Source organism: Chenopodium album, chromosome 8, assembly GCF_948465745.1.
Source record: "Chenopodium album chromosome 8, dcCheAlbu1.1, whole genome shotgun sequence".
Classification (NCBI taxonomy): Eukaryota; Viridiplantae; Streptophyta; class Magnoliopsida; order Caryophyllales; family Amaranthaceae; genus Chenopodium; species Chenopodium album.
This window is the reverse complement of record NC_137841.1, coordinates 38,462,242-38,471,257: the sequence shown is the minus strand read 5'-3', so window position 1 is coordinate 38,471,257 and position 9,016 is coordinate 38,462,242. Positions and strand designations below refer to the sequence as shown.

The window sequence follows — 9,016 nt, the reverse complement described above, 5'->3', positions numbered from 1 at the left end:
GTATTGTGGTTGGTTGCGGTTTGTAGGGCTGTAAGAAGATGGAGTAGGAGCTGCTGCCGTGGTGCGGTTTGGATTGGTTATCTGTGGGAACAGGGGCTGGTGGTGGTTTGGTGCGTGGTGTGGAGGAGGCAGCAGCAGTGTTGCTGTTTTGGTGTGGTGAAATGTAAGAAAGATTAGAGGGGGAGAGAGTGGTGTATGATAAGAGGTGGCAGCGGTCATCAGCTAGCAAAGAAATGTGCACACTTTGACTCGTCCCCGAGCTCTGAACTCACTTGACATGAAAACCGAACGCCTACACACAAAACCGAGAAAAGAATTGGGACAAAGAATAAAATAAAGGGAAATTATCAATAATACCCTCCAGGTTTTGACTTTTATCAATGATACACTTCATTAAACTTTCATTATCAGCGGTACCACTAAACATTTTCCTAAATTGCTACAGTAACGTTAAGTAAACGTTAAGTTGGGTGTTTTAATGGGTTGGGAAAGTGAAAATACTCAAATGCCCCTACCGTTTAATCTCCCTCCAAAATTCCCTTTCAGATTTCCCTCCTTTTATTTCGATATTCCCCTCTTTCCTATTTAACCTTCTCTCGACTTTTTTTCTTTTTTTCATTTCCCATGTCTTTTGTCTTCTCTTCCTTTCTCTTTCAGAATTCTTTCAACTCTTACACTTCAATGGCTTCTTCTGGGAATGTCCTAACTAAAATCTCATAAAATTTGACATTTGGGAATGTCCTAAACATTCTCCATAACCCACCATCATCATCTATTGGCCAGTGTTTACCAATATAAGCATAAGCAAAAATAGAGTTTGATATAACTACTAACCTTTTTTTTTTTTAACCTATCTTCAAATTCTATAATTTAATCCACGAGGTTACAAATATGAGGATCCACATCAATGTCAATAGTATGCATCTTATACTTAAATCAAAACAGAACCTTCTCATACATTCTGCAAAATCGGATTAAATTACCTTAATTTAACCACACCAAAACATCTCATACTCAAGAACAATACAAATAGCACTGGCTATCCATAATGGTGGCATACGTAATGCCCGTTGCCCATTACAGATAGGCCTTTTTTGCCCGTTACGGATAGCTATTGTTCAACTAGTGTAACCAAGAGCAAACTTCCAGATTTTGAGTGTCAGTGATGAAGCGCAAGGAATGAAGTTGCCTCATGTCTAGGAAAAAGTCATCACTCCCTCCAACCGGAGTGCATGACCGCAAGAAGTTCTCTATCTTGAAATGTTTCACTAGCCGGGTAATCAAAGCCCCACAATGTATCTCACCAGTCTTTGTTCCACTTACAATAGCCTTGTAACATTCCAAAAATATATACCCAAAGTTTACTATTGGCCCATAATCCGCCTTGGTCGCCATCCAAAGAACCATAATCTCCTCCCTCGTAAGCTTCCCGAGGTCTTGTTTGTTGAAGATTGCATACCCAAGAATCCTATGAAGAATCCGAAGAGTCGGATGTACATTCTCACTAGCAATAGAGGTCTTGGAGTTGAACCTAATCTTGATAGAAATATTCCTCCACAAATCAACCTCATTATATCTAGTCGGGTTAGAATAGATGGATTCACATATATCAGCGTTTGGATTGAAACCAAGGGCTACATTGAAATCGTGAAGGTTCATTGTATGCTTGACATTAAATAATCGGAAAGAGATTTGATAATCACTATCTCCCACCCTTATGTACTAAAAAGAGGAATCAAATTCAATTGTGGGCTTTGGGTAGGTACCACGATAAGAGTTGACAAATATAACCAATCGGAGCTTATGTAGAAGAATCTCAAGATCGGAATCAATCCCTAACTTGATCATATTGGGTTTAAAATTATGGCGGGATGGTATAAACTTACATAACTTCATTTTGTTATAGATAGGAGAGTGTTTGGAACGGTTGAAGAATTTGAGAAGGGGGAAGAGGTGTAGGTGGAGCATTTTCTTGTGATTGAGAGAATTGGACGTGAGAAGATTGGCCTTGAGTGGATTAGTCGGCGGTTTGGTTCAGGGGATGCTTACTACTCTTCTTCCATCTCATTTAATTCATGATTACCAAATTTCACAACATCAAATCACAAGACAAACAAACCCACCAAGAATAACTCAAAACCTCCAAGAACAACACCAATACTCCACAACATAACAACCAAAATCCCAACAATAACCAACAATAGAAACAATTAATAACAACAATTATCTAGTGAAACTCAAATCATACCCCCAAAATCACCACAATAGATACCAAGTTCATCAAAATCACATTCAACCAAGGTAACAAAAATCAATGCATAAAAATCAATGGAAATTGACAAAAAATGTAACAAAGATTAAGATTGTACCAAATTTGAAACCTCAAATGAAGAACAAAGAATAATTTTCATACTCACCCTTGATGGAGCTTAAAATAGTGCAAAAGAGATCAATTTAGCCGTAAAATTGCAAGAAAAGTGAACTAGAAATAATGAAAATGGTTAAATCTAGTTGATTTTGGTAAAATGTGATTGAAATTTGGGAAAGAGTGATGAAATTAGTGATTTGGGAGTTAGGGTTTGAGAGGAGGAAGAGAAGGAAAGAGTGGAGAATTTGGGGAAAAAGAGTGATATGAGAGGAGAGAGAGAAAACCGGGCTCAAAATCGCAACCCAAGCAGCCGCGCCCGCGATATATACACCGCGCTGGCGTAAAGCCCACGACACACCCGCGGCACCAAACTAAAAAAATTGAAAGATTTTACTTGAATGAAACCTCGCGGTCGCTTCAAACACGCTGCACCCTCCCCAGACACGCAGCGCCCACGACACATCCGCGGCTTTAAACTGATAAACTTTGGCACTTTCAACACATATAAGCACTGCACTCTCGTCGGCGCTCTCGAGCATCATGCTCGAATGATACCCACGAGGGGGACGGACCAAAATTCACAAAAATTTTTCGAAAATCACGTGTTCATGATTAAAATTCACGAGAGCACAACCATGAGAGCGCACTTTCACATCAATTTCTCCTTTACTTTAATTCAACTCCAATCTCTTGAAAACTTTAAGTAACATCAAAATTGTCGGAAATCTTAATCAACTCAATCCCAAGGTACCTATAATCAAGAAAACAAAGAAAGATAAGAAAATTTATCAAAAATAAAAGAAATAAAAAGAATGAAAAATCAAAAGAAAGGGTTAAAAAATCGGGTTGTCTCCCGGAAAGCTCTTGTTTAAGGTCCTTAGTTCGACACTTCTTCTCAGTTCTTAGCAACTTCACATCGTTGCTTGATGAACTCTAAGTTGATGAAACTTCAAAAACAAGCTTATGTTGCTTCAACTTCATTTTTTTCTTTCTAAAGGCTTTCTTTTTCTTCTTTGTCTTCTTACTCCTTCTAGTGGACAGATTTTCACCATCAACACACTTGGAGTCAACCTCGTCATCTTGAGGGTAGAACTCAAACCATGGCAGAATATTAATCACTTTCTCATCCTTAAGCTTCTAAGGCACCTTGTTCTCTTCACTAACCTTCTTGCATTCAACACTCAAAAGGCACATAATTAAAAACCTTAAGAACTCTGTTAGTAAAAGAAACAATCATACAAACATTAATATTGGGTTGAGTGGAATTTACACACATAATTCCTTTCACAAGAGATAAAGATTCATGCATCGGCTTAAGCTCAAAACTAGCCTTATTGTTACCAACTCTCAAAGTAATAAGACTTCCTTTCACATCTATCAATGCTTTCGAAGTAGCTAAGAAAGGTCTCCAAAGAATGATAGGTATGTTATCATCTTCCGCTATCTTTCGCATAATAAAATCAACCAGAACAGTGAACTCTCCTATCTTGAGGGGAACATCCTAAACTCTTCCCTTTGGAAACTTAATAGATCGATTGGCCAATTGCAAATTCAAGTTGGTTTTAAGAAGCTCACCTACCTTATGTTTCCTAAATATCGAATAAGGCATGATACTCACACTAGCACCAAGGTCACAAAGAGTAATTTGGAACAATTTTCCAATGATTTTGCAAGGGATGGAGAAATTACTTGGATCTTTTAATTTCTTGGGAAAGTTATTATGAATCAAAGCACTATAACATACCCCAACCTAGCCTCCACCAAATAAATCTCATTACACTCTCTCTTACAACTCAAGATTTCCTTGAGGAACTTAGATTATCTAGGCATTAGGGTCATGGATTCGGTAAAAGGGATTGAAAGATGAACTTCCTTAAACGTATCAAGAAATCTCGCAAATTGTTCATCAAGATTGTTTGTCAAAAACTTTTGGGGACATGGAAGTTTTGGCTTGATCACCTCCTCCTGCACTTTTTCATCACTCTTCTTTTCCACTTTGGTTTCCTTACTCACCTACTTCTACACAGTGATCTCTTTTTCATAATTTGAATCACTCATCTTCTCCTTTTCTTGAATCCCATTAGAAACTCTCTCCTCTAGCACCATGCCACTTTAACTGGTAATAGAATAGATTGGTTTCTTGGGTTTAAGACCTCGAGGGGGTAGAGAAGAAAGGCTAGCATTCTCTTTCCAGGTATTGAATAGTTGAGTGATTTGGGTGTCTAACATCTTGTTATGAGTCATCACTTCATTGAATTTCTTATCACTAACCGCCATGTAGGTGTTCAACAAATTGATTTAATTCTTAATGACTTCCTCTAAATTAGTCCTAGAAAAAGAAAAAGAGGAGGATTAAACATAGGAATTATCACCTTGGGTTTTTGGAGCAAAACCGGGTGGGGTGCCCCTTTGAGCATTGTTTTGAAAATTTCCTTTATTTTGATTGTTCCAATTACCTCTTCCTTGATTTTGACCATAACCTTGATTATGGTTACCATAACCTTTGTTATGATAACCATAATTTTGGTTTTGATTTTGACTAATATAACCTTTGTTGTAATAGTTACCTCGGGAATTTTGGTTCCCTTGGTTCCTATTACCACCACCTTGGTTATAGTTGTGAAAATTTACATGGTTGTTGTAATTCCTATTCCATTGACCTCTTTAGTTCTCAAACCTAGAATCATTATTTTTGACACATAAGTCACATGCTCATTCACATTTCTATCTTGATCATTACAAACATCCATACATGCATGAGGGCATTTAGAAGCATCATGATCATACAATCCCAAAACATCACAAAACAAGCAACCACTATGCATGTCACTAGAAGAGGGAGAGGGTTGACAATTAGAAAACATACCTCCCCCTTTATATTGGGAGGGATGATTCAAAACTTTGGAGGTAGCACTTTCCTACTTTGCCTTGATAGTGGACATTTCCTTCCCCAAGTTTGTCATTTGTGAGGACAATTTGATTATGGCATTAATATGATCAACCGAATATGTAACACCCTAGAAATTCCTTTATTTTAAAATACCTGTTTTGCCCTGTATAAAACTTTAAATAGGAATATCTAAGACATTATCGCCACCGTGAAAACGGTTAAGGCAAATATCAAAGATACACAGCGGAAGACTAATTTTAAAAACCTTTCCAAAACAATCCAACTTGAAAAGCTAACCAAACGAAAGTAAAGTTAAAACCGAAATTAGCAAAATAAAATGAAAATCAACCTACAACTTGGAACCATTAAAGGCCCTTATTAAAAACCAACCCAAATCCAAACTTGATATTAGCTCCACATATAAATATTAGCATAAATAATTAAAGCAGAAACACATTGTAACTAATATAAACTAGCATGATTCGCTCTTCACTCGTGCCCCATCATGAATATGCCTCAATACTTGAAAATTTTATCTCTACTTGTTTCCACTACTCTCCATTAAAAATGGGTCATCATAGGGCCAAGATAAAGACATGGCCAAATACACAAACACACACACAATCAGCAAAGCTGAGTACATAAGCGTAAATTAGCCACACTAACATGCTTTCACCTATCAACACACACTTACGTCATTGCACCTGTTCACAAGCATACACACCAATCAACAAGACACAATGACTAGACACTAATTAATTCATTTTGCATTGATTACGCATCGAACGGGTTTCCACCTATTAACCTCCCCCAAATAAATTTGAGGTTAACTGACACGGGAGCTAACTGTGCCAGCGACAAAACCACACAAAGGTGGCGGAATTCCTACGCATAATAAATAATAAAAAGGAATATACAACGTCCTGTACTCCATTGGAAGTTATGGTTAAATATAAAACCCCAAAACCCCCCCATTGTTCATACTCAAGGTATATACGTTTCAAGAGTTTTGGTGCGTAATCTCTTTCACTTTACGTTATTTACCTTTTATTGGACTTGGTGATGACTCTCAAAGAATTATAAAACAATCAACAATAATTATTCAATTGACCAAACATACCAATTTAATTCTTGAATAATTAGTGACCACATATTATTTAATGTTGAACCCTTTTTAATTCTATCTCAGTGTCAAAGATACCTTAAACGCATAATGCGCCAAAATCCTATCCCTCGGTGTTAAAAACACCTTAAGTGCACAAAGGCACCAACATACAATTTATTCCTTGTGTACCTAGACACTTATATAGCTCCTTCCTCATGCTTTAAGCATCAATAAAAATTATTTGAACCATAATAAAATTCTAAACATAATTAAACATGTAGTTTAATTAATCATGCCCTCTAACATGCCATAAATAAAATTGTGGTTCAAACGCAACATGCCCAAAATATAATCTTCCACTTTAAAACCATCACAAATAATTCATGCTTCACAATTCAATCACAAACACCATAAATTCACAATTCCATACATAAACCTTAGCATGATTCTACTTGTAATTAATTGAAATCAAACCTAGCATGATTCTACATCACCAAAATATGCTAAGTACGCGAACGTACCTCAAATAAGCTCTTAAAATAACCGAGTACACTACAACAATTCTCGAACCAAGTCTCCTACATAAAGGGACAATAATACTATATTAATTACCCTTGTATACACATTTTCCAGCAACTTAAACTCACTTTAAATAACTTATAATAATCTGAAAATTATTTAAGAACCCCTAATTAAACTCCTTTTTAATGGATAATCACACCCTTTTATTAAAAATCACAATTATACTACTTTAAATAAAATTCCAACATTTTAAACTAATCAAAAATCCTTTAAAACTTCATCAAAATACATCTTTATACTTAAATTATCCATAGAAACATTAAATTATCTCTTACCCCTTTTAAACTCAAAAATAAAATTTAAAGCATAAAAAAAACTTCGTTAAAAATAAAAAATTGCCCGAAAATCATATTTAGAGGCTGAATTTGGCCACGAAAGGGTGGTGCTCACTACCAAAGGTAGTGAGTCTTTCTTAAAACGCTGATTGGGATTAAAACGAGATTAATATTAACGAACGGAAATCTAATTATTAAAACATGAATTTGCGTGTTCAAAAAAAAATCTGGAATTAAGTTAAACTAATAAGTAGTTGTAATCACCAAAATTTCAAAACATCATTATTATAAAAGCCCTAAATCAATTATTCATAAAAACCCTAAAAAATCAACACTTTAATAATTAAAACCCTAACTTTTAATAATTCATAAAATCTGAAATTTATACTCTTTAATCATCAAAAACACAATTTAAAAACATACTAATCATAATTTAACCATCAAGAATCAATACCCAAAAATATATTATAGGAATAATTATTAAAACAAAATAAAAGAGGAGAGAGAAGGGAAGAACCACCGTGGGTGGTGGCCGGCCAGCTGGGCGGCTGCTGGCCGACGACGGCGTTGAAATTTGGGTGGGTTTATGTCACCCAAAACCCCCGTAAATGCAAGAATAAAAAGAAAGAATAAGAAAAGGAAAAAAAAGGAAAAGAAGAAAGAAAGAATAAAAATAAAAAGAAAATAGCTTACCTTGACCAATTGACCTTTTTGGGTGGTAAAATTTTGGGGATAAGTAGAGTATTTATAGTGTAGAGTAGGTTAGGGTAGGTTTGGGCTTCATAAAAATAATGGAATTAAATGATGAAGTAGGTGGCCCAAAAGTAAAAATAAGATGATTGTGTTCAATAAAGATGGGCTACGTTTGGATTGAATGCTTATTGACCCAAATATAAATACTTGCTTTATTTATAATTTAATAATTAAAATAGTTTGACCCAAAATATATTTTATAATTAAATAAATAATTTATAAAATACATTAAAAATACGGGGTATTACAGAATAAACCAAAGAGCTACTCTTGATAGTTACTCCCTTTCACAATCTTGCCAATCTTTATAGTACCTCACTACATCTTCAATTATGTGTACCACTTCCTCCTCTATTTTAATCATGACGGGACCTCTGGCTCCGCCATCAAGACATGACTTTCCTTGAGAACTTAGGCCACAATAGAAGATTTGAATAATTTGGTAAGTAGGAATTACATGGTGAGGACATTCTCTTTGATACTCTTTGTACCACTCCCATGCTTCATAGATGCTTTCACTAGACTTTTGCTTGAAACCTTGAATCAAAGCTCTAGCCTCCACCGTTTTCTTTTGTGGATAGAAACGGTATATAAATTCCTTGGTCTGTTCTTCCCATGTCCTTAGCGAATTGGGTTTTACCACTTTGTCTAGCTATTTTAAGGCACGACCAATGAGAGAAAATTGAAAAAGCTTGAGGCCGATGAATTCTTGGGAAATTCCATTCCCTTTGATAGTGTTGCAATACATTTCGAACTCTTTGAGATGATTTAGTGGGCTTTCATGTTTTGCCCCACTTAATTGCCGCCTTTGTATCAAAGTGATCATTGTCGGCCTTATTTCAAAGTCATTTGCTGGTGTTGTAGGTGGAGTAATCCCACTTTCAAACCTATATGCACCCGGAATCCCCAATTTCTTCAATGCCACCCTCTGATTTTCTCTCATCATTGCTTGTTCTTCTTGTTGTGGTTCTTTTTCACTTGAAGGGCTAGAACTTAAAGAATGTCTATCAACTCTTATCCTTGCAATTTTCCTCTCAATTTCG

At 35.8% G+C, this 9,016-nt stretch overlaps 1 non-coding gene across 1 annotated transcript; it reads left to right on the top strand.

Moving 5' to 3' along the window:
- Positions 1–8,425: 8,425 nt before the first annotated feature.
- Positions 8,426–8,531, top strand: LOC145556844 (small nucleolar RNA R71). Its single transcript, XR_014091938.1, has one exon. It is a non-coding gene; the product is annotated as a small nucleolar RNA R71 (small nucleolar RNA).
- The last annotated feature ends 485 nt before the right edge of the window (positions 8,532–9,016 follow it).